Below are 6,481 nucleotides of genomic sequence, written 5' to 3' on the forward strand. Positions count from 1 at the left end.
ACCCACCACCCTCAGGTATATGGGGCCAGCGCCTTACCGACTGAGCCACAGGTGCCGCCCTGGGGTGCAAAGTTTTTATATGGGACTTCAAGCAGGGGATGGGAAACCTGAATGTAAAAATTTTACAGAAACTTGTATCTGCAGGGTGAGAACTATGGGGAGGGGTCTTACAATGCATACAGACTTGTGACAGGATTGTGGTTTTTCATAAGATTTTTTCAGCTGTTACAGGATTCTGCAGCTCTCAGCTAACTTTCTTCCTGTTTTTGCAGGGATGCTGCTTGCTCAGGAACTTTTTCGGTTACAAAGGTGGGGGGTGGGCTGCAAGCTCTTAACAAGATGGAGTAAATCTGGTTCACTTGCTCAAAATGGATGGAGTCAGGGCATCAGAGTGCCAACTACCCAGAAACTGAGGAAATGGAGCTGTATTTTCAAAGCATCTACCCGCAGTACACTTCCCCACCATGGGCCTGAGCCCTGCCCCTGCAGCAGGGCAACTCACTACGCGATGATGTGTCTCAATTTTTCTTCACAAGTGGGTCCAAGAGGTTTATTAGACAGTCCATGAAAGATGCAAAAATTATTTTTATGTTTGTTTATTTTTGCAGTTTTGGCTGGGGCCAGGCTTGAACCCACCACCCCTGGTATATGTGGCCAGCACCCTACTCCTTCAGCCACAGGCCCTGCCCCAGGAAAGATATAAAATTATTAAAGACAGTAACTACCATATTCTATCAGCCAAGTACCTCTTAGCACTATGAAACTGTCCTGTAGAATATCCCTGGATTCTCAGTTCCTAATGGGCTGCCTGAAGAAATGTCCTCTAATCAAGACTCTAACAGAGGAGTTCCAGAGAGTGGCTTAGAAAGCCCTGCTACTCTTACCAATGTGGGGAAGGGGTGAGAGGAATGAAGCTCGGAACAATTTAAATTCTCAAAGTGAGTAAGAGGGAAAGAAAACATGCAGGCAGAATGCAAAGCTCAAGATAGGCCTCCTGGGTCTGGAGCAGGGGGTAGGGACAGGAGAGGTACAAAGGCAGGGACCTGACAGTGGGGGTTCCCTCTTTCTACTTCTTCCTCCCACCTCTCTCCTTGAGGGCCAGATGGATGATGGCACCACTGCCCATACTGTAGTAAGCCAGCGAGTTGGAATCCTTGATGAAGATGCCCTCATACTGCAGCTTCTGTTTCCCTGCAGGCATGCCTGTGGTTTCATGAATCTTCACCTTAATGACAGAGACCTGGTCTGTAAGCAGGAGGGTGAAGACCAGCACCTGCCCATTCAGTTTCCATTCTGTCTTATCCTGCATGTTGGGTACCTGGACTTTGATGGACACTGGACCCTTGTTCCTATGCAGGAACTTTTCCTCAGGCATGAGGCGGTTCTCTGTCTTCAGTTTCTTGGAGGCAGGCTCATCCTCCATGGGAGGTGGGGGATGAATAGGGAGAATTGGGGCCGGATCTGGGACAGTTGCCACGGGTGGAACAGGCACAAAGGGTGTTGGCACAATCACTGGGGGTGGGCAGGGTGCCATGATAGGAGAGGCAGAGAGAGGCATGGGGACCACATTGATCCTGGGTGTGGCATGGGGATGGGCGGCAAGGGGGCAATCGCTGAGCCAGGAGGCAGTTGGACCAGAGATGCCACTGGGGAGCGGGGCATGATGGGTACTGCAGACACCACTGTAGTATGGTCAAGAGGCAACAATGTGGGTGGTTGGGTCACTGAGATGGGTGGGGCTGAACTGGGGATGTTGGTGGCTAAAGACGGAGGCAGTGGCTGCTGAGGGATTTCACTGGGCTTGCTGGGACCAATCTTCTCTTTGGTGTCAGGTTCTAGCATCAGCCCCTTGGCCTTATGGATGGCCTCAATCTGCTCCTGGAGAGTGATGTTTGCCTGGGCAGCCTGCTGAGTCCAGGCCATGCTGCTCAAGTGGCCATCCCAGGTCACCTTTTCCTCTGGCTTTTGGATATCCTCCTCACCAATCTTCTTCCCAATGGCAGTTTCCTCTACACCAAAGATGTCAGTACGCCGCTCAGCCAACTACTTCAAGCTGATCTTAATATCTAGACCTGGTGCATACACCTCATCGTCACTCTGCTTCTCACAAATGGAATGATCCCGCTGCTCCAGCCAGTGGGGGTCGAGAAGCCCAATGTGCATGTGTTCTTGCATTTTGCTGGCAGGGATCTTCTCTCCAGTGATGGGGGACACAAGATATTCATCCGGACCAGGGACTGGAGGCAGTAACTTGGGAGCTTTGGGATCATAGTCCTTGTGGACAATGACTTGGTCTGGAGTTGGGGGCACAGGCAGAGGCATGACTGTCACTGGGGGTGGGGGCACCTTCTGCCCTTCTTCATCCGAACCCTCATCCATGTCTTGCTCTTGGGTGTCCTGGTCCAGCTGGGAAGGAGGCTCCTCTGATTTCTCCTGTACTGATTTGGCCATACTCCTCATCAGACTCAACTTCCCTCTCCACCTCCTCACTCTCCCCAAACTTCTCATGGCGCTCCTGGATAAGGATTCGGGCACCCAGCTCCTCTGGCGTGGGTGGGGGAGGGAAGTTCCCTTGCTCACTGGTTGGAAGTCCACTGTTCCCACAACCACAAAGCCATGCCGGTCAGTCTGAGGACAGGCTACCTGCTCCTTCTCTTTCTCCTCCTCTTCCTTCTTCCTCTCACGCTCCTGGAACTTAGCCCGTTCCACTCGGTAGCACACCTTTTGCAAAACTTCTTGGGGGTTTTCAGCCTCTTTCTTCAGCTTTTCAAATAATTCCTTAGGTGGAATCAAGATCTTGGTATACTGTCCCACCAGCTTTGTGAAATACTCAAAAAGACTGTGCTGTGGACGGAGAAAGTCAAACTGGTAGTTGCACTGTTCTTTCTCCAACAGTTTTGTCAGAAACTGGCGCCCATTTCTGGCCACAAATTGAGCCGTCAGCTTCATCACGTCCAAGTCAAAGGCAGAGATGGAAGGGGGATCAGTGATGAACTCAAATTTGGGAGGGGGTTCTTTGGGTTCATTAGTCTCTTGGAACACCTGGGCTTGGACCTTCTGGGGCAGTTGCTGCTGGGTGGCCTGTTGCTGCTGCTGCATGACCTTGGGGATGGCAGCCGAGGGCTCCTGAGCCTTTCCCTCCTTGAACTCATTGACCTTGTGGTGGTAGTAGGCGTGATAAGGGTCATTGGGGTTCAGGAAGTTGAACTTAGGGTGGTTCTCGTTTTGTCGCATCCTCCCTTCAAATTCAGGCCCATTTCTGGCCACAAAGCTCGCTGTCTTCTCCACAATATTTCTGACTGCTGGAGGAGGGTAAATAATCCCCACCACTGGCTTAGAAGGTGTAGAATCATCTTGTAAACATGCTTCTTTCCCCGTGGGCTGTTTGGGCTCGGTGGCTACCAGCGGCAGCAGAGGCACCACCTGCACGGGTCCAGCCAGCATGACTGCAACAGGGCTGCCAGTCCACGTTGGTATAGGTGAGAGGTGTTGTGTCCAGACAGTCTCCCTCTCTGATCCTATGACCAGTTCCTCATCTCTCCTTTAATTTATTTTCTGCCTGATAGCTCGCTGTTGGATTGCTGAGGCCTTTTCAAAACCTGCAAGATAAAAAAATAAATCAGCTCTCACGATGACAGCATTCAAACCACACACTGGAAGCTCTGAAAGGCAGACGTAGTTTTTGTTTTTTTAAACACCAGCCCGGCCCACCCCTCAGCCCCCCAAACCTGGTATTTGTCACAGTAAGCTCACAAGGCACAAGGCTCAGTCAACTGGACTTAAGTGGATTTTTATACTCACGTGGTATAGTATTTGTAAACATAAAATACTTGTAAAAAAGCCCAGTTTTGTTTAAGAAAAATCTCTGGGGCTTGCCAGTTCTGGAAGTATGGGCATGAAACGTTACTGGGGGTTACTGCAGCACAGCGGAGCTGGGAAAGATTCACTTCTTACCCTATTTCTGTACTATCTAATGATGTCCCAAATAGCCTATGTTACTTTGTGCATTACTTTTCTTTGGTTGTAGTTGTCATTGTTGTTTGACAGGCCCAGGCTGGATTCAAACCTGTCAGCTCTGGTGTATGTGGCTGGTGCCTTAGCCACTTGAGCTACAGGTGCTGAGCCTACTTTTTTTTTTTATTGAGACAGTCTTACTTTGTCACCCTCGGTAGAGTGCTGTGGTGTCATCGCTCACAGCAACCTCAAACTCCTGGGCCTAAGCTATTCTCTTGTTTCAGCCTCCCTGACAGGTAGGACTACAGGCCACAACACCTGGCTGGTTTTTTTTTGTTTGTTTAGCAGGCCCAAGCTGGGTTCAAACCCACCAGCCCTGGAACATGTGGCTGGCACCCTAACCACTGAGCTACGAGCACCTTTGTGCATTACTTTTTAAATTGAAAAAAGAAAAAGTCTATTTCAGTATCACGGTAGTCACTGCTCATGTGGTCTACGACTGAACTTTGCCTGGGTCATACGGTGGGGTGTCCAACGATGTTCCGTCTGGATGGAACTACATCAACTACAACACCATCTCTCTTGCACAGCAATTACTACCAAAACACTTCTGGAGGACTAAAAGTATTTTCCAGGTAATCGAATAAAACTGGATATACAAAACTCCTTTTTAATTCTTAGTCTTTTAAAATGTAGCACAACTTCCTATCTTGACACAAAGACAACAGATGATCCAACTGCTCATGAAGTACACAAATGAGAAAGCAATCAAGGTGTCTTAGAGGAAAGATGCCCTGGGTGCCGAGAAGGCAGGTGGGACTGTCTGCCACCTCACCATGACGGCTGCCTGCGATGTTTCCCTGTCATCTCCCATCACTGCAGCAGTTTCCATTTACTTTGTTTAAAATGTCTTGGCATTGAGAACTATTGGATAAAATAGGTCCCAGTCCCAGGCATTAAACATTAAACACAGTCAAGGCTGGTAATTCCCACCTACATCCCCAATCCTTACTCTTTCCAGGCTCCCAACTTTGTAGACACCTGTCTACTGGTCATCGTGGGTGCTGATTGCCTAAACAGACGTCTGCAACAGCATCCACCCAGTTACTGAGAACACTAAGGACTCACATTCCAGTCCTCCCGCCTCTGCTACTCCCATTCAATCCAATCAGCCAACAATGACCAGGACTTCTCCACTGGACCGGAGCAAAAGCTTCCACCTCATCTCCCTGCTTCCTCTCCTGCCTCACCTCACCCCAAGTCCAGACACCAGAATAACCTCTGAAACTGTACATCTGATTGTATTGCTTTGCTGTGAACACTCTCCTGTAGCTTTGTCCATTGCACTCAGGAAATTCCAAATTCGACATCACCTTATGATCATCACTAAGTAGGCCCCTGGCTACCTCTCTAAACGTCACCCATAGGAAGCTTCTTTCTGTCCCTGGAATGCACCCGACTAAGGTCTGCAAGGCCCTGACTGCTCCTCCCTCTGCTCATAACGGGCTCCCCGTCCAGACCTCATCTGGAATGTCACCCCCTCCAGGCAGCCCCTCCAGTGATCTGCTCCACTCATCCTCTTCTCCCCTCAGTCCTACCCTATTCAAACACCCTGTTCTATGTCTTCCATAGCAACTACCGCCACCTGAAGCAGTCTGGTTTTGTGGTGTCCTTCTGCCCAAATTCAACATCCGCAAAGGGACGAAACCTACGTGGTTTACTCGCCATGCCCAAGCTGCCAACAGACAGAAAACCATTACCTGCTAAGCGAATGACTCACAAGTGCTAGAACACTCTGCAGCCCCTGCGCAACCCAACTTGGTGCCCTCTCCGCACTAGGGCCCCGCTCCGATCACACGGCCACGAGCCAGGTGTGGCCACCAGGTGGTGGCAGCGAGGATCCTAAGAGTCCAGAGAAGTGACACTGCTGCTCCCGCAGCCCCCGCCTTTATAGGGCTTTGGGGGTGGGGGGAGCCTCTCCTGAGAGCTCCATATCTCTTGAGAGCTCCAAATCTCCGAGAGCAGAGGCACCGCCCCTTCTCCGGAGGCGAACGCCCGGTCCACTTCACTTGACGAGGTTTGCAGGATGCTTAATCTGTCTGGTAGGGAGTAGGCAGCTAGGGTCAGTTGTGTTGAGAATGTGCCTTAGTTATGAACTGTTTATTAAAATAATTGCCCTGTGTAGATGTGCTGTGCTGGGCATAGGATCTACTGGAAAAGCAAGAATTGACAACCCAGTTCTGCTATCCGTACACAAGTTCCCCGAGGAAACGTCCAGATTAACATTTCAGTTCTTATCAGAAACCTCAATTACCATTCCAGGTAAAGGGTGCAGGCATACGTCCTGTCTTATCACTTTTACTGATGGAAAAATTCAGGTCTATCTGGGAAGTAAAAGTGCCCTACAGCAAGGGCGAGACACAGGCCCAGCTCTGAGCTCCCTGCACAGCGGCTTCCTGGAGCCTGGGCTTGTGTCAAAAAAAGACGCTTCCGGGGTGGTGCCTGTGGCTCAGTGAGTAGGGTGCCA

General features: G+C 50.2%; 1 pseudogene across 1 annotated transcript; it reads right to left on the reverse strand.

Annotated features, from left to right (window-relative positions):
• Positions 1–700: 700 nt before the first annotated feature.
• Positions 701–3,444, reverse strand: LOC128588143 (splicing factor 3A subunit 1-like; annotated as a pseudogene). Its single transcript, XR_008380722.1, has one exon. The product of XR_008380722.1 is annotated as a splicing factor 3A subunit 1-like (transcript).
• Positions 3,445–6,481: the final 3,037 nt, after the last annotated feature.

Source organism: Nycticebus coucang, chromosome 1, assembly GCF_027406575.1.
Source record: "Nycticebus coucang isolate mNycCou1 chromosome 1, mNycCou1.pri, whole genome shotgun sequence".
NCBI lineage: Eukaryota > Metazoa > Chordata > Mammalia > Primates > Lorisidae > Nycticebus > Nycticebus coucang.